This window comes from Amblyomma mixtum, chromosome 2 (genome assembly GCF_055824585.1).
Source record: "Amblyomma mixtum isolate Tamu chromosome 2, ASM5582458v1, whole genome shotgun sequence".
Taxonomy (NCBI): Eukaryota; Metazoa; Arthropoda; class Arachnida; order Ixodida; family Ixodidae; genus Amblyomma; species Amblyomma mixtum.
The window spans coordinates 11,948,817-11,968,694 of NC_143013.1; the positions used below are offsets into that span (position 1 = coordinate 11,948,817).

General features: G+C 43.7%; 1 long non-coding RNA gene across 2 annotated transcripts; it reads left to right on the plus strand.

Moving 5' to 3' along the window:
• Positions 1 to 1,535: 1,535 nt before the first annotated feature.
• On the plus strand, positions 1,536 to 19,642 carry LOC149358437 (uncharacterized). Of its 2 annotated transcripts, none has more exons than XR_016288677.1 (3): positions 1,536 to 1,766; positions 7,927 to 7,972; positions 19,558 to 19,642. It is a non-coding gene; the product is annotated as an uncharacterized LOC149358437 (long non-coding RNA). The 2 variants fall into 2 exon arrangements; XR_016288678.1 differs by lacking the exon at positions 19,558 to 19,642 and adding an exon at positions 13,134 to 13,874.
• The last annotated feature ends 236 nt before the right edge of the window (positions 19,643 to 19,878 follow it).

The following is a 19,878-nucleotide window of genomic DNA, read 5'->3' on the forward strand; positions in this document are numbered from 1 at the left end:
GCGACACGGAGGCAGACAGTGCACGGGGCATCTTGTTTTCGCCTATGTCGTTACGCCGGTCACCGATGAATTCTTAAGGAGGGAAGGACAAATCAGCCGTGTCCACCCCCGCTTTGTCGGGCTGCTCAGGGGCAAGCGGGCGATGAGTTGGCGCCGCCGCCGCTCGATGTCTCCTCCGATCCACGTGTAGCGCAGTTCGGTAGAAGCGCCGCTTTCAGAATCTCCGGCAAAGGGGATTAGCTGCTTTTGTTCACGGCGACGCAGTCTCCCGAGGCGCCCCCACACCAGCGTTCTTTGCGTCTTCTGTGAAAACCAGCGCCTTTGGTCAACGCAGCCCGATGGCGCCTGCCTGGCTCGCCTGTCACCTCTGGCTGGGCCTCAAATCACAACAGCGCCCATGTACTGTGCGTGTCAGTGCATGGTAAAGAGACCCAGGTGGTCGACATTACCCGGAACTCTGTACTACTCCATCCCTCATAGCCTGAGTCGTTTTGGGGCTCTGAACCCCATAAAAACACAAAAACAAATTTTCCGACCGCGGAGTGGCGAGTGTCCCTTCCCCTCGGAAGTTGCGCGGCGTTCCTTTCACCCCCAAAGTGCGCATTCGGGGATACTGCGGCAAGTAAGCCCTCGCACGTGTGCGCGCCTCTGTGTTTGTGCTTGGGTGTTTTTAGTGGCCGGTTGTCAGCGAAGCTGAGAACAACCAAGACAGCGGACGAGAAAACGACGAGCGGCGAGCAGTGTGTGTGGGGTTGCTCGACTGTGCGGATGCGCAAGCAAGATGGAGCGAGGTGTATGAAGCTGCGAGCGTGCATTTATCTTGTAAATAAGTTTTCGTTGTATATATAGTCATCTTTTGTTTTCAACGTACGCGTTCAACAGTTTTTCCAATCAATGTGTATGATGAGTGTGCACCGAGAGCGTGTAATGAAGCACAGAAGTGAATTTATCACACGTGTAATTACGCAATTCGCCCAGAAAAATCCGAGGCGCCTACAGTTGCTGTTCAAGGAAGACTGACTGAGTGACTGTAGTTGCGTGTTTGCGAACATATTGTGCTGTGTGCTGGTCATCAATCCGGGTGAGTCGAGTACCCGTATGCAGGAAGACTGAGCACTCTTCTCCACGAAGTGATATAGCATCTTTTTGCATTTTTTATTAATTTTAGTTGTTTCTTCGTTGATAAACTCCAATGTACCTCTCCTAGCCGCGCTTTAATTTGCTGTTTGTAATTTTTCTTTCATGTGTGCATTTTGTTTAATTTTTATTTATATATAAATAAATAAATTTACTCCGCAAATAGCGCCTTTTTGCTACGAACATACCCCCCCCCCCCCCCCCCCCCCCCCCGGGGCGCGTGTTTCCGTTTGCTAGCCGCTACAGACAAACGCAATGTTGCCCACACCAACGCGCGCGCGGAGGACCTGTTGCCATGACAACTATGAACACGCCAATGTTGCCTACGCCAACGCGCGCGCGGAGAAGCTGTTGCTACGACAACTCAGGCAAGAAAATGCGACGCTGGTAATTGAAAATGGCGACGCCCTGCCGCCTTCCGGTTTTCGTGCCTTTAGGATAACAAGTTGTCCAGCTTTTCGACAACGCAGGTAAATTTATTTAACGCCGGTGAGGCGGTGATTATCAGGAGCGACGATGTGTGCCGTTTGGGCAAGCTTAGGGCGTATCGATGCCCACCAGTTCGGAAGCAACGATGTCTGCCGCTTGCGGTGACCATCACAGTGCCGTTTGGACAAGCTTAATTCAAGGTGAGTAATTTATTCGCTTTCATGCTTTTCGATGGCAGCTTGTCGTGCTTTTCGATAACGCAGGTAATCTATTTTATGCCGGTGAGTAATTTTACACGCCATTTGAGAAGCAACGATGTCTGCCGCTTGGGATAAGTTTAATCACGGTGTAAGAATAATTTAGGTGTTGACACTGCGGCCGGCGCACCGTCCTGGTTGTGTTCGCCGCCGGCGCTGTTTCCGTTTCTCGGCGACAGGTGGCGCTAGTAGGTGGAGGCTCTCGGATTTGCGCTGCGTAGGTTATCGATGCTAAGCGTTGCTCGTTTGTCGCGCTCGATATCGGGGTATATAGAAAAGTATGCACAGGCATGAATACACCGGGATTCTGCAGTAACAAAACTGATTATCTAAATGAATGTGCAACTGATTTCTCGAAGACGTTTTTATTATAGCTCTGATAGCTAGCATACGTTGAAGCCAGTATATCAATCGTATTTTCGAGTTGCGCCCGCCAATGTTAGCTAATTAAAGCAAAAATAAATAAATTGTAGCAGGATTTTCGGGGAAATAGCCTAAGGACAGCTAGCCAAAATGCCGTTCCAAGCTTCGGTCGTCAACCCAGCGATCTCGCGCTGTGCGCTGGCGGTGCGGCTGCCGCCGCTGCTCATCTTCCTCTTTACAAAATAAACGTCCTCAAAGCACCTTGAACCATTGCACCTCTAGCTTACACATGTACTTGGTTACAAACTTCGCTCGACACACGACCCCTACGCAGACTTCTGCTCAGTGTTAAGGCGATGGCAGTTATACTTTGCGCCAGTACTGCAAGCCGTGTGCAGTACAGCTTGATGAAGGGCATGTCACACGGTTAAATCCATCGCAACTCTCAAAGCAGTATATCTTGTGCTAGTTGCCCATGAATGGGCATAATTTTTCTATTCTACTCTGTCATTTCAAGAGAACAATGCGCGCTCTTATATTAGAAAAAAAAAAGTCCGACCTGAAGTAGGTCTCGTGGTGTGTACAGTGCTCTTACATTTGTGTAGAATATTAGGAATGGTATACTGAAAGGGGGGCTGAACATATAATTTATTCTGTTACAAAACTATACATTACATGACACAAACTGTTTAAAACATACATTCACAAAAAATCTAACAAAATTAGTACATTCTGTAAACTTGGCAACACGATTCAGGATGAACAAAGTTTTGCAAGCTTTTTTTTTCTCTTGAGCTTGTTTTTTCAAGTTCATGGCTGCAGCTTTGCAGTGCTGCCTCATTCTCATGGTTAAGAAATAGTGCAGAATTTGTGCAATGACCTCTTCTTTGTGCTGAGCACATGGAAAAGTCAAGGTCTTTGTGTCAAGCACATGCTCCACCGTTTCCCAGTATACAGACTGACTGTCGGCATTTTTTGTATAGTGCTCCTCAGCTACTCTCAACAGCTCAAAGAGATTCACGTTGGGGTGCAACAGACCACCCCTGCTCTTTGTGTTGGTCAGGGATGCTTCAGCAGAGCTGTTTTCCGGAATGGTAAAAGCAGACCGGCAACAATCGCACATGGTGGCTTTCATCAACTTTCGGCTCAAGAATCCAACCACATAGTAAAGTATGCAGTCAACGACTTGCGCTGTATCCTTTCCGTTTACTGTGATAACATCCTCACATTCCCAGTCCTCAACAAGAATCAGTTTATCAAGCTTTTCTTTTAGCTGATCAATGAAGCCAGGCGAAGAGTTGCTTGCACTGCCTAGTTCGATCAGTGCTCTGAAGTCTGATGCGTCTAGTAATGGCTTCTCATCGACCACGCAGCAATTCCCAAACTTGGGAGGCCTCAGAAGGCTGTAAATGGACATTGTATTGTACAGTTGCATAAATGTTGGCATTGAAGGATGGTCATTCTGGCTTCCAGCAAGTCTTATCTTGCCAAAGAATCTTTCGATCGGATCTTGGTTCATTTTATTTGTAAGAACGTATCTGAACTCGTACTGATGCAAAAGAACCTCACAAAGCTCTTTAGTTGACCTCAAGGTAACTCGGAGCCCTTCAGAAGTGCTTTTTGTCAGGAACATATCTTTCGTGATATTTCCACTCTGCAGCTCTTTTTCCCAGTTATCCAACCATTCTACCCCACGTGACAGAATGCCTAGGTCAGAGCCCTGCTTTGTGACACCTTCATGAGGAAACCGCAGGTTCAAGGCATCGAAAAGATTATTAGGAAACAATGTGAATTCTTGCGTGGCTTCAGTGTCTCCCAGACTGCGCACACCACGGTTTCTGTAAAATTCAATACCTGCTGCCATCGAGCGACTGAACACTTGCGTGGCAAGCTTTACCCGCATCTTTTCACAGTTGCTTGGATAAATGTGGGAATGTGTTATTTTTGGACACACCTTCAAAGCTCCAACATTCGCTTGGTCTTCTTTATAAACTGCTGCATAGTCCTCCCACCTAATCCAACGTCCCTCCTTTTTCAGGTACCTTTGTTGCAAAAGACGGTTTCTGATGCATTTAAAGAGGTGTGGAGCATCAGAAAATGCAAAAACTTTTCGTGTGGGGTCGCTTGGATGCGTGAAGGAGTTCCGGCAGGCTTCTAGTGACCCACTTATACCCAGTGTTCGCCACATAGTCCTGTTTGTCGAAGCTCCATCACAAACAAACCCATGAATTTTTGCTCCAGCTTCCTCCATAAGTAAAATTGCCTGAAGGAGCAACTGTGCAAGAATAGTACCCCTCGCGGCACCTTTTGCTGCAAAAACACCTATTGGCTGAGCATAACTTTCACCAAAAGGGCAGAACATAAAAACAAGAGCATGGTCTGCAAGCTCGCTACTGTTTTCCGTCTCTGATGCCAGACCGACGTAGGTCATTGTCTTTGAGTTGACAGCCTTACTTTTACGGATTTGCATCTCATCAAAGATGATAATACCGTGCCGCTTGAAGTCATCTTTCTTTTCAAGTTTCTTTTTTAAGGCTATGAAGAACTTACTATCAAAGCCTGTTTTAAAGCCCACCAATGAGATGTAGCGGTGTATTGTTCGTACTGAAGGCAAGGCGAGAATTTCACTCTCCATTAAGAATCTGTATCCTCCAGGTGACCTAATATGGAGGAGAAGGCAGAGCAAGATCCAGTCATCTGAGTATCTTCTACCGTTTTTTGAGCGAGCTTTGCCTGCAGCTACACACTCTTTCAACACCAGCTTTTGCGCTTCAGGAAGGTTTGCTTTTCTGGAAAGGCGTTCGAATGTTTCATTACTGATTTCTAGTAGTTTTGATTTGCAGTTAGCCAATTCTTGTTCAAGATTATGTTTTTGTTTTTGAAGCCGCACTTTTGACTTGTAGCAGGCAATCCTGGCGCGCCGCAACATTTCAATGCGTGTTTTTTTCGATGGACTGGCCGGAATGCGAATGTGTTTCAGTTGAGAATTCTTTTTCTTTCGTGCAGCATGAATACGAAGTACATCTTTTAACTTAGCACATGCATTGCAATTTGTACTCTCTGTAACTAGTAGGCAATGGTTGTGCCGCCAGGTTCCACATTTGTCAATATATGCGCACTCGGGGCGTATATTATTGTACAATTCACCACTGGGACCACCTGCACACACATGCATTTCATGAAAGACCCGTACTGCACACTCTATATCAGCTAGGGAATTCATGGGCAAACCAGAACGTATGGTCTGTACGTTAACAAAACGGCCATAAACAAAACATTTCACTGACAAGGAGTCATTATGTGATGTGGTTACTTCTAGTACTTTTCTATGAAAAGGCGCCTGGTTACTCTCTTTCGGCAATTCTAGCTCACTGAAAACAACAGATTTAACCCCAAATCTGTCAGAAACTTGGACTGCCCAGGCTTCACTTGGGAGTTTAAGGCTGGAAGCACAGCATGACAGAGCGTAAATTGTCATTTGCTGTCCTCCGTCCTGGAAGAACAGGGACTCGGTGGGTCGCTGCTCTTGCGTTGGTCCATGACTTCTCTCTTGCACCGTAGTTTTTTCAGATGAGGAAGAAACTTGTTGCTGAATGAAAAGAAATGATAGAATCAGGAATGTTTCTGCCGTCCGAACTAAGCCAAAGTTCCGTTTACGTCATCTATATTATGTCATTACTTCTCTTAAACAAGTCGGTGTTATATGTTTTTTTGCTATTTTATTATTTCTTATTAATCTAAAATTTTCCTGTTACCAACCTCTTCTTTAACGCCTGAACGGCGCTGAAATTAAATAAATGAATGTTCACTTTCCGGATGCCACCTAATAGTGAGCGAAGCTTATGCGATTACTAGCACACTGTGCTATTAGATGTCCAATGAGATCCTGACTAATTAATTGTAATCAAATAAATATACTGAAGGGAAGAAAACGCGGCTGCGGCAACCGTATCATATTTACGATAACTTCCGCTCAGTAGTTATTGTAGAACAATATCATGATTTGTTGCGCCTAGTGAGCTTAGGTGAGGCGGCTGGAGGAATGCCACCTGAATTTAAAACAGGAAATTACCTTTTCATATGTATGACTAGGTGCGTCGGAAGTGCATGTGCCACTCAATGTGTCAGTATCGTGTTGAAAAGTATCCTTTTCTTCACGTGGAGGGGGCGCGACGCTGCTGAAATCCAAGCGTGGCCTCTTACAAGGCGCGTCTGTTGATTCGGCATCAGAATATTTTGAACTCGTTGTGTGAACCAGCAATAAACTTGGTGTATTTTCAACGGCCAGGTGTAGCTCTCCAGAAGCATTCGACGCTTCTGGCTGTCCTTGCTTAGGCTTCTGAGAAGTCGGCGGCAGAGCCTGCCGTTTCCGCGGAGGTTTTCTCGTTTTTTTCTGCACAGTCAAGTATCCTGGGCAATTCGGGAAAATGCTAGGCACAGCGTCGGGTGAGAGCACCGGCTTTTTTTGCGCGTGCAGAAGGACGTTCTCCTTGTATTCCGCGTGATATGTTGCAGAGATCACTTCATTCGGGAAGTGCTTCGCGCACACGTGGTCGGTAGGCTGCAAAACTCTGTCTGCTCTCGGAATCGCCCTTCGCCACTTTTCTAAACGTTCGGGTTCACGCGGAGCCTTGAAAAGCGACACATGCTCCGTACATGTCCGATACCCCGACTTGCAATTCGGTACAAAGCACTTCTTGCCCATTTTGAAGCGCAGCAAGCCTGAGCGCAACTAGTTGCACTCGGCGTCACACGCCGCGGCGTGGTATACGTTGAGTGAATCCCAGCAGAATACCAATAAGCCGAACAATGCACTCACAAGACTCACAGGCACAACCAAACACTTTTCGAGAATCCGGAGAAGCCTTCACACACACACACACACACACACACACCGCACGCACGCACGCGCGCGCGCACACACACACACACACGCACGCACACACACACACACTGTTTCAGCAATTTCCGAACGCACGCGAGCGGGCAGCGCGGGCCCCTGGGCTCCCATACTACAGCGCCATCTGTACCCTTGCGGCGAAAACTACCACTGATTCAAGGTCATCTGCGAACACAATCTGCCCGCGCCTTCTCTCTACGGGGAGCGGCGAGTGTCAGCACCTAAATTATTCTTACACCGTGGTTTAATGCAGGAAAATAAAACCATATTCATTTTATATTTCTCTCTTGAAGTGTAACAGTTTACTCTCACATCTATTTTTCCACTTGCTCAACATTGTACAGCAGTTGTTATAGTTGAGGAACTCGGACTTGAATAAGTAGCATTTTTCACCACGGTGACTGCATGAAATACATGACTAACTTTACGAACTTTACGCATGATTTTACAAATGTGTGAAATTATGACTTTGTGAGCCGCATATAGAGGTATGTTTTTTTTTAGTGCTTCTTTTGTTGTGCATCTTGTCACCTCTGTCACAAAATCGTCCTTCATACTGTGAACAAATGTATGGCCGAAATGAACTAAACGTCTTGTTTTAAAAGGGGAGATTTGGTATAAAAAAAAATTGTGTAATTAGTTTGCGGTGCCCCACATTTAATCTCCTTCAAGGTAGCGCCCATTTGATCCAATGCTCTGCTGTGAAATTTGTTTTTCACTTTTTTGAACCAGTCCAGGAATTCTTGCTAGAAGTGGGGTCTTTCAGTGGCTGCACCTTTTTTTCTCTCTACCTCTTCCACGACCACAGAATAGTTTACCCTGTTGACTTTCTTCTTTCAGGGAACAGAAAGAAGTTGTGAAGAAGAAGGTGATGTGAATGGTAGAGGTAAATATTCTAGGTAATGCTGTTTTTGGTTCACACACAGGCAGCTTTGTGTGCTGGTGTGTTGTCGGGGTGAAGCCACTATTGTCCACTTCCCACAACTTGGGCTATTTTCATCTTGTTCAGTCATACAAATGTTTTAGAATCTTCTGGTATTTTCGAGTTTTTTTTTTGATATGCTGAAGTTTGTCCGGCAAACGCTAATTATGGCTGAGGAATTTGAATTTAAAAATTTCCCCGCCCCATGAGTCACACCATAGCCTCCTTTATACTCTATGGTCACACTCATGATATCCGAACTGAGAAGGTCGGGTTACCGCTGTTTTGAAGTGAATGGCAGTGTCGCAATCCACGCCCAAAAATTTGGTGCTTACGCACGCAGTTTACTTTCAAAATCAGCTGGTGATGACAACACCTGTAGTTCGACTTTTGGTGTTTTTCATCTTATTAAAGCTCAGTTTTTGGCGAGAGCAGTTCCTTTGTCATTAAAATATCACAGTCTGTCGAAAAGCAGGTCAACTTTAATTTATCCTCAGTGTCCTTTTAATTTTTGTCTGATTTATGGGGTTTAACGTCCCAAAGCGACTTAAGCTGTGAGGGATGCTGTAATAGAGGGTTCCAGATAATATTGACTACCTGGGGTTCCTTTAAGTGCACTGACATCACACAGAACATGGGTCTGTAGCATTTCACCACCATCGAAATGCGACTGCCACTGCCAAGATCCAACTGGCGTCTTTCGGGTCAGAAGCCGAGCACCATCATAACCAATGAGCCATAGCGGCGGCTTCCCTTTTAAGATCAGTTGGTTGTCCAGTGATAACTGAAGCTTAAGTTGTGTGTAGTTGTGTGCAGCTTTCTTTAAAATTACTTTAAAAAGTGCACTTTCTCTTTAAATAATTTACTGTTAACATGAAGTTCACGATTGCTATGCATTGAGAGAGCAATAAAACCTGCTCATAACTGCACGTTGTACAAAGATTACTTTTAGATATCCAGTCTAAAGCTGTGTAAGTGAGGTTGTGTAATGATTAATAATAAGCTTGTCCATCTAAAAACAGATCTTTCGTATGTGCAATTTCATATTCCAGACAGCTGTGGTGTACAAAGTTGCTGAATGGCAAACACTGAAATATACACCTCATTAGTGTTGCACCCAGCTGCAGTGTATGTTGACTCGGGATAGATTGCTCGAAATGTAGGTGCATGAAACTATATCTCAAGGGAATTTAGTGAGGAAATCACTGCCAGTCCTCAACAATTCAAACTGTCATACACATAGTGTAACACTGGACAAACTTGCAAAGGCTCTTAGTCCCATTTTGAGCTCTGCTAATTTTGCTAGCAATTCTACATACACGAAATGATATGCATTTAAAAAAAAAGAAGAGGCCAGGCGCGGTGTCAATGAGGTCATTAATTGCTTCATTCTCACTGAAGTGGCCGCTTGTGCTGCCAGCTTAGCTTTCTCCCACTGTTACGAATTGCAAACATGCTCCTGACAGAAGATGGCACATTTTGTAGGTGCCAATCCGAGTTGTGTCATATATTGCACAGGTAGTGTACCTTATTACATAGATAAGCTTCATGCAGTTACTATCATCTGAACTGCATGAAAAGGTTGATGAATTATGAACAAGGTCCTAACATGGTTAAACAAGGATAAAGGGAGGTCGCAGTGAATGTCATACTGTCACTCACTTTTGGAAATGACACCTAGTTTTTGTTGCATGTTGCTTTCTCTGTAGTGAAGCACACAATATTAGAATACATGGATCACCACATGGTATTTAGCTACAACTGCTAAATAATTTGAAATTCAATTTATTTTCTTGTGCTGTTTTTGAACAGTTTAGACAGCCAGACAATCACTATGACATCAAAGGTCAATATAGGTGACTGCTTCTTCATTTGTAGTCACTATCGCTCTTGAGACAGGCTGGTTTTAGCATTGCACTTGATGGAAACAAAGAAGGAGCAATTATATTGCAGTTTTTTTTATGCCGCATGTGGAGTACGCAGACCTTTGATGTCACAACCATCCCAGCCGCTGGAACCGAAAGAGCACCAAGATGAAATTCGATTGTAAATTATTTAGCAGTCCTGGCATACACGGGGTGATCCATATATACTAATATCTTAAGGCATCGTTTCAAACAAGAAAACATGCAAGAAAATATTTAGTGGCTATATATTCCTTTTGAAAAAAACTGCGTGAAAAAGCAAGGAGGAAGGAAGGAGGAGAAATGAGAACTACACACACACACACACCATTTGAAGGGCAAGGAAGAGAGGAAGCAAGTGTGTTCTGTGCATTACCTGCATTACGTTTCCCACAACGTCAAGAAAGTTGCAGGCAGGTAACGAGTAAGCCTGTTTTTGATGCCATTTATGCAAGGAGGTCCAATTTTCGTGAACTTTGGCAATACATGAATGTTCTGTCTTGTCAAGCTTACAGTGGTGTTTCTACGTCGTTTTTGAACCATAACTGCTTCATGGTGCTTTTCCAAATACACATACTGACTATAAATATGAGAAAAAAGTGGAGATGGTACAAAGACAACAGCGGCATTCTTGAAAGAACAAAAATGAACAAAGATACTGTACCATTTTCACTGTGGTCTCAGGCCCACCTATTGACTTTTCGAGCTACAACAGCATCTTTGGAGTGAAGATTCATCTAGGACCACTGTTTATTTCCACAAATGAGACCACTGCCACTGGGAACAGTGAATTGCAAAAGTCACAAAGGAATGATTTCAAAGCATATTAGGAAAAATAAATCTGTTACAAGAAAAAACGCACTGACATCAGTGGCAAATACGTTGAAAATGTTTGCATGAATACACTCTTTTGGTACAACCCTTGTCCTTCGTTCCATCAGCTAAAGGCCAAAAATTTTAGACCTCTTCTCGTAAGCTTGCTGAGGTGTACCCAAGGTTGACCAAAAGATTAATAGCTGGAAGAGTTAAAAAAAAAAGACATCAGCAAACACAATATGCCTCATGGCCATCAACGAGGACCTGTTGGACAGTAATACATGCTGGGGGGGCTAGTTGGTGCATGGTTTTTAAAACAGACGTGCAAAACAGACAATGCAGGAGGAAGACAGACGAAACAAGTGCAACTGTTTATTCACCTAGGGAGCGAGTGAATATATAGGCAAACAGGCAAAACCAGAGAGGACCCACACATGCGCACAAGTAGAAACAAAAAGATAACAAAAGGCTCAAGGAAAAAAATGTGTCTCAGCACATATCTAAAAAGACACCTTCTTTTTTGTAAATTGTAAGACAGGGCGTGCTTACATGGGCTGTGGTGTCTAAAAAAGAAATGTGTCTCAGCACATATCTAAAAAGACACCTTCTTTTTTGTAAATTGTAAGACAGGGCGTGCTTACATGGGCTGTGGTGTCTTTGCCCCTGCGTAGAATTTTTGTTTCCTTCAGCTTCGCCTGAAATTTTTTCTCTTTTTCCCCGCAGGCTTTACAATTACGTGGTAAGAGAGTACCCGAGCCTTTCTTTAACGTGCGATTATGGTCAGCAAGGCAATCATTAATTAATACATCAGCCCGTTTGGCCAATGTAAGATTTCCCACACGTTGGCGGGATCTGATAAACTATGCCCACTGCACATTTTACAAGCGGCATCACATGCTTTTTCTGGCATTCTGCTTTTTTCAGTTTGTTGGGATCCATTTTGCCACACAAGGAGAACAGCTTCTTGCGGGTGGAAAAAACTACAGGAACATTAAACTTTCTCTCAACATGTTTCAGATTGTGTGCCATCTTATGAATATAAGCAATTATCACAAGTTTCTGTTTGGTAACATCGTTTTTTGCACTGTTATTGCACTTACTTTTTCACCTTTTTCAGTAATGCTTCGGCAACTGAGCTTATCAGCAAAGTAGGATAGCCAGCTTGCTGAAGCCTGCTCTTGCCTTTTATTCACTCGCTTAAATGGATAAACAGTTGCAAAGTTGCGCGTGTTTCGCCTGTCTTTCTCCTGTGTTGTCTGTTTTGCGCATCATGTTTTTTCAAAATTCCATTCGGTGACAACTGATTGGCCCAAATGGCGGAAGTGAATGCACATCTGCTTCTGGCATTTTGGCCAATCAGGTATCGCTGAAAGGGATGTTTTCAAAGGGGACACACATTGGAATGCAGGCCGAGATTCGCCTACCATGTGGGAGTATGCCCATTTGGCAATGCACTGTAGTAAGTGCAAGAAGCATGGCTGCTGCCCTGTCCTTGAAAACACAGTGTTCTTTGCAAAGGCAAGAGGTAAAACTGAAAGGAAGGTAACTGAGACTTTCATGTCGCCAAGAATGCCGACAAAAGTATATGAGCACGCCGTCTATCTTCTGCATGATTATCATCATCAGCCTGACTGTGCGTAATGCAAGGCAAAGGCATCTCCCATGTCTCTCCAATTAAGTGTCCCTCGTCAGCTGCGGCTTCTTTATCCCCGTAAACTTCTTAATCTCATTTGCCCACCTAACTTTCCGCCGCCTCCTGCTATGCTTGCCTTCTCTTGGGACCCACTCCGTTACCATTAAGGACCAGCGGTTATGTCGCCTTCACATTACATGCCCTGCCCAAGCCCATTCCTTCCTCTTCATTTCAACTAAGATGTCATTAACTCACATTTGTTCCCTCACCCACTCCGCCCACCTCCATTACACCTATCATTTTCCTTTCCATAGCTCGCTGCGTTGTCCTTAACTTAAGCTGAACCCTCTTTGTTAGCCTCCACGTTTCTGCCCCATAGGTGAGTAACGGCAAGATACAGCTGTTGTATACTTTTCTCTTGAGGGATATTGGTAAACTGCCATTCATTATCTGAGAGAACCTGCCATATGCCTCCACCCCATTCTTATTCTTCTAGTTATTTCCCTGCCATAATACAGATCAGTGGTCACTACAGCCCTAAGCAGACATATTGCCCTACCAATTCTAGCATCTGCTACCAACTGCGAACTGCTGTTCCCTTGCGAGACAGTTCAACATTACTTTGGTTTTCTGCGTGTTATCTTTTAGGTAAGTCAGTGATGATGATGTGCAGTTCATCTCTTGAGTGACTTAGCAAGGCAATATCATCAGTGAATCGCAGATCATTAAGTCATTCTCCATTGACTCTTATCCCCAACTGTTCCCAATCCAGTCCTCTGAATGCCTCCTTTAAAGAGGCGACGCCAGCCTGAGCACTTCGAATGCCACCTCGACGTCAGCTACCTAGATGCCCCTGACTGGACCCATGCAACGCTTCATCAGCACCAAACCATGAGCACGAACGCCGAACGCTAGTTGCTGACTGGGTGTTCCCGGGTCGTGTGTATTGGTAGTCTTTGTGTTTTGTATTAGTTTTGTGTGCTAGTTTTGTGTGCTAGTGTTTGTGTCATGTAGGGTGTATTAAATGTGCGTCTGTGGGGGTACACCTTTCGCCTAGTCCATTCTTTTGGCCCGAGTGTTCTCGGGGGATCCGTGACATTGTAGCAATGTTGAAGCAAATCCTGGCCCGACTGAAAAACAAATGCTATTGGAATTGCTAGAAGGCCAGAGCAAGATTAATTTGACAATGTAGGGCTTGCAGGCATCTGAAAACATAATTGAGAACAAACTTTCCAATTTAACTGAGCATTCGTAATTGATGGTATTGAGAAACTGCTGTAGAGCCTAAATGTCTTAGCCACGAAGGTAAAAGACATAGAATCAGCAATATTGGAACTTCGGGAGCGGCTCAGTACAGTTAGGAACCTCTGTTTAGGAAACAGAGGCAGCAGAAATAACCTGGTCATTTACAGTATAAAAGAGCTAAGCGAGGAGACTAGTGACGACCTGGAAAAGGAAGTAATTGATGGTGTTTTTATGGAAAGGCTAGGGTTAACAGTGAGTGGTGTCAAAAGATGCCTCAAGATGAGTTAAAAGGAAACAGACAAGACACAACCACTCATTTTGAAACTCTTCGACTTGCGTGAAAAAATGTCAATATTACGATCATGCCATTAACTCAAACGCGGCCAAATCCTGTTCTGGTGAGGGAGTGCGTTGTCGGTTCTGGTCACCGGTTACGCAATTCTCCACCGGGTTAAAACAAAAAAACATGTTGATCGAATTTCACAACCAGGCCTGGTTGTGCAATTCGATCGACATGGTTTTTTGTTTTAACCCGGTGGAGAATTGCGTAACACCGAAATTCGAACCTGGTCATCTTGCACGTGAGGCAGATGCTCTACTGCTATGCTATCACTGCCTTCATTAATGTGCCTTCATTCACTGTATCTTTAAAATGCACGGTATAGTAAATATATTGTTACGAGGTGGCAAGCCTAGGAAAAGCACGACATGATGACAGATGATAATATGGTTTAATGACTGTGGGCCTAGCACGAGCGCTCCGTCCCGCGCCACTGCCCTCTTCTTCTTCGTAACACGACCCGGGTCCTCCGAGCGATCGTCCCGATCGGTGGTTTAAATTCTCGAAGATGAGGTGGCGATGACCATGATCACAAAGGATAGAAGAAGATGAAAGGCTTGCCACCAAGATGAACGAGATGATCCGATCAACGGTTGTCCCTGGAGCTTCAGGTCCAGCGGTCGGTCGCCCACAGCCGAAGGTCAGGGATTAAGGACTCGCCGGACAGCTTGGGCGGGGGTGCCGTCTTGATTCGGGTCGTCGTCGGGTCATGCTGCGTCTGGTCCTCGTCGTCGTGTCTTGTGGTCGGGGCTGGGGACGGGGCTGGGGAAAGCGGCTGGTCGGTTCTGGTCAGGTCGGGCTCGGGTTGAGCTGGCGGCGTAGTCCAGGTCCCCTCGGCCAATGACGAAGGCGGGCAGAAGGTGGCGATGCTCCAGGGACCAGGATGACAATGAGGAACCCGCACCTCACACCAAATGTTACGAGGTGGCAAGCCTAGGAAAAGCACGACATGATGACAGATGATAATATGGTTTAATGACTGTGGGCCTAGCACGAGCGCTCCGTCCCGCGCCACTGCCCTCTTCTTCTTCGTAACAATATGTTTTTGATACGGATACTCTGATTCTTTCATTTTTGGCAAGCGATACCTAATATCGATACATAAAATAGTATAGAAGATATATGTATCTTCAATACTGCCCATGCCTGTTGCTAGATGAAATGATGGTGATGCTATGCCATGAAACTATGGGTGAGCAAACGTTTAAAAAATTGTTATAGCGAATCATCATGTTATTCAATACTCTGAACGCCTTCAATAGTACACATTCAAAATTATGTGAAATGGTTCGAATATGCTCTTTTGTTCTCAAGTAGTTTCTGTATAATGGGCATGAAGCTTGAATCAGGCACACCATAGTTTTCATAGTTTTCTTTGATGACCGTTTTAAAAACAGCGTTCACTACAACACCACACAGCATTTTGCTGGTACTGGTCTGCATGAGATAGAGGTTTCAGTTTCGTGATGGCATCCATATGTGTGGTGGGGTTCACAATGCTCACTCATGGCCACCAAGATTGGGCGACGCAATAGTGTTCTGGCAGGTTTACCAAATGGCCCTGATCTCTGAGGCCATACTTATAGGTATTTCTTGCCTCTCATGTGTTTATCGACGCAGGGCGTTGGTGTATTTACTGTTGCAATCAATAGTAAGTAGTTTTATTAAACATGGTAAATGGAAGGAAAAAGATTTTTGCTCGCCCTGGCATCTGCCATTGCTGCTGGAAGCATCTGAGCTGGGGCAGCTGAAATAAAGGATAGCAGGCAGTGTGTAGAAAGGAATTGAAAGAGGTGAGGGGAAAGTAGAAAGGACAGGGGAGAGGTACACTGGCAACTAATCCATTTACATATTAACATAATAACATATATACAAGTCGCACGTGCATGAAGGTCTTGTAGAGCATAGTGCAATCAATAGCAAATGTAATTTTTTCTATAAATTGGACATGATAGTCAGAGTTTATATTCTTAGTGCTGCATAGCGCCTAGCTGAGGTCACCACTGCTGTTTTTTGACAGCTGTAGCTAAAAATTGATAAATTATAGCATAGCAGCGTGCTACAATGCCACCACTTTCGCTTCACTGTTTTACATCATACTTGTTTCATACAAATATTCGCTCAAGTGGTGAAACAGTGAATATTTGTAAAGTTATCCTATTCATATTCTATCCACTTTCCAGCTTTACTTCCGTATTTGATTCGGTTTTGAAAAATTGCTAACGCACACCCTTGCATAGAAAGCAGCTAGCAGTATTTTTTGTTTGGCAGTCTTCCAGCAACTCACTTATTGAATTGTTCCTGATGCTCCTATTATGAGCTGAAAAGAGCTTTTGTTGAGTGCACCGAAATTGTCACTAGTGGCAGTCTGCGGAGGTCAAGGGACCGTGCCTGTCATTACACTTTTTTAATTTCTAGGATATTTCAGTTACAAGTGAAAGTTCGGCAAGTTGGTGCATTTCTGTTTTTGAGCATACTCAGCTGACTTACCGCAGAAGACAAAAGAATAAGCAGTCAATGGTACACATGCTGAACTTGCTATGCGTTTGTTCTTTGCCTCTGTTTGGTTTATTGCGGTTTAACGCCCCAAAGCAACTCAGGCTATGAGGGACGCCGTTCTTTGCCCCTGTATCAGCCTCTATTCAGTCTTCCTAAACTGAATGATATTTGAAAATTCTGCACTGCAGAGTACTGTCTGCACCTCTTCCAGCGTATGTAATAGGTGTACAAGAGCCCAATTTGCAAACTTGTTTGGGAAATCCAGCATTAGGGGCGTGTGAACAGCGTTATTTTGAAATTGAATCTAATACAAGCAGGCCAGCTTTGCGAATAAAACATGAATAATGTAGTTAAAAACCAAATCGAACAGGAATCAAACAGTGAAAGGACCGAATGAAATATGAATTTAATATATGTGCGATTATTTGCAGCTTTGAAGTTGCTTGTGCAGACTTATACGAATATTAGTGCAAAACAAATGTTTAAGTGAAACAAGGAATCACCAACGGCTACGCTATACGTCATGGAATTGCAGCTGTAGCAATCGAAAGACGCAGCACCGATGTCCTCCAGGGGACATGCAACACGAAGTCTATATGTTACCACTATGATCTTTAGGAAATTTGCATAGGGCATTTACCTTTTGCTACCGATGATGACAGCATACAAACTAATGCAATATCTCGGTTGATGAGAGGAACGACAGTTTAGGCCATGACCTCAGAGACTGGGCAAAACGGCAGTGTTTGCTAAACCAGGTTCAACTGTGCAGCATCGCACAATCTTGAAGGCGATATATGAGCATTATGAATGCCGTCTCACGAATTAACTGCACCGTGGTGCTGGACCCTCCTTTCTGCACAGAGGGATAGCTACAACATGTTGTGCAATGCCAGAGCAGGTTCTGCTTGACGTGCTCTATTCGAACTTGCTTATGATTAGCAAACTTGAGAACAGATTCAGTTCATTCCAAATAATTTTAAACATACGCTGTTTCATTCATTCACCAAATAAAATACCAGGATATTTGATTCGGTATTTAAAAATTTTCAGTATTCACAGAAGAGACCTACATGATGTTATAATCCTTTTTTTTTTTTTGTTGTACTATGCAATCTCCCCTTCATATTTTGTGTATATACAGGGCATCCTGTTTAATTCAATACAAATGGTCTATTAAACATTGCATGTATTCGCTATACACCACAGCTTTGGAAGTTGAATAATCTGACAGGCTGATGCCTCAGTCAAGTCAAATGTAAATAATAAATGCTTATCCATCTAACCCGTTCAGACTGGCTTTTTAAATCCTGCGTTTAGGTCAGGTCTATAGGGAATAACATGGCACACCCTGTATACCATGAGTATTCTGCCCAAACATATTCTTTAAAGATAACTGAAACAGTGCAGTGGCTTCTCATAGTATGTCCAAATGCTAATGGCAGCTACTAGAGTTTAGCGAGGCTGGAAATAAAAGCAGTGTTTTACCGTACCGTAACAGATGCTGGCGCCACATTCTGCAACTCCTTTTTAAAAATTTATTTCTCACCAACAAAAAATACTTTTGTAGTTTTTTTTATATGTGAAACTAATTGAATGGGTTGACCATTTGGATTTTTTTTTTGTCTAGCACCGTTGCCCACTTAGAGCTTTCTGGTCCACAATGTGGCCGTTTTCGGAGAAATCGATATACTTTTAATTAAATTACAGAACAACGCAAGGTTCAACTTTAATGCAAACAGTGCTATTTCAAGGTTTCAGGCAAAACTGCAAAAAGTTTGCTTAAATTTAGACTCCAAGTTTAGTTCAAAAAATGCGGAAATCTTCACTTCCATTTTAAACCATGTTAAGCACTTCCATTTGAAACCAAAATGGCATCATCCACGGTTTACTTTTTGAGGCATGACAGGGCATCTCAATACCAGACTACATGCGGAGAGAAACTTTGCCGGCAGAACGGTTCCTGAACAATAATTTTCACAAAATGCCCACATAAAGGGGATTTCTTACACTTTGGAGCATGATATTTGGAGAAAATTTTTTTTTCTTCGAAAGGTCTCTACACTTCTGTTGGGACTGGTCTTAACTGGCATGAATTTCCTCAGCCAAATCTAAAATGTCAAAAATTTGGCGCATCTCCTTTCGCGTGGAATGACCCTCCTGTCCCCAAATTTTATTTCTGAAATCAACTGGGAAGAACTGTAAAAAAATTGTTCCGTGAACCTCGGCGGCTGTGAATTGTGACGAAACATTCAAGAAACGGGCAATTTTCTCTGTTCAGGTTTTCTGCCTGGATGCTGCCTCCTGGAGCATACTTCTTCACAACAGTTTTATCTTTTTTGAGCACTTGTTTTGTTGCACTCCTAGGACCACAGCGGCAGGTCTAGGCAACCTTTGTTTTTCACATTTAAAAATTTTAAACTTCGTGTATGAAATTGTCTTCTAACTTGAATATGTCAACAAACACTGAATCTCAAAAATTCAAAACAAAATTTGACCTTTGCAAAACAAAAAAAAATTACATGACTTCACCCTGCAAGAGCAATGAATGCTGAACTAGCCTTCTGCCACATTTTCTTAGCTTTGCAGCCTTTTCATAAGATTTAGGAAAAATATGTATCATAAAATAATTTTCTGCACATAAAACAGTGACATTTGATGAGCAAAATTATTTTTAAATTGCTAAAAAAATTCATGTAGATACAGCTAGAATGGTCAGGGTTCGGGCTAGTGGGTAGTCAACATGAGGATCCATAGCGCACAAAATTGAAGGGACACAACACAAGCTCTAGTCTCATTCGAAGTGTTGTGTCCCTTCAATTTTGTGCGCTATGGATCCTCATACTGCTAGAAATAAAGTAAATTTTGCTGAAAGCTGTGTCCCTTCAAATGGAGATGTGGTACAGACTGCTGGGCACATTACGTTGACTTGAAATCCTATCATTTACATCAAGTGCCGTACTGCTTGCTACTTTGCCTTTCTGACTGGTTCTCACATTTCCTTGTCAAGTGCGAGTGAACTTTTAAAATGAGCAAGGTGCCACCTCTTTTTGACACTATAGCGGTACATGACCAGAAATGTAGTTTGAAGCAGCGGTCATATTCGTTGCAGTCACTAAACGGCGACACACTGGTTGGAAATATGCAGAAATCAAGCTTCTCGACACTTCAGCAGCCGACTGTGATGCAGGAACACCTTTACTGTGAGGCTTTTATTGGCATGGGTGCGCTCCAGAAATGCCACCTTCTAGCCCTCTTAAATAGCCACTGTCTGCAAGTTACTGCATCTGTTCTACCATGGCCAAAATAAAGGTGACCCCCTGCCATCATTGGTATCCTGAGAGTCTTCCTATACACTGCTCCCACTATAGTGGCAGTGTTTATCGTGCTGTTCATCCTTTGATACAGGCACAGCAGTAGAAGATGCATGCAA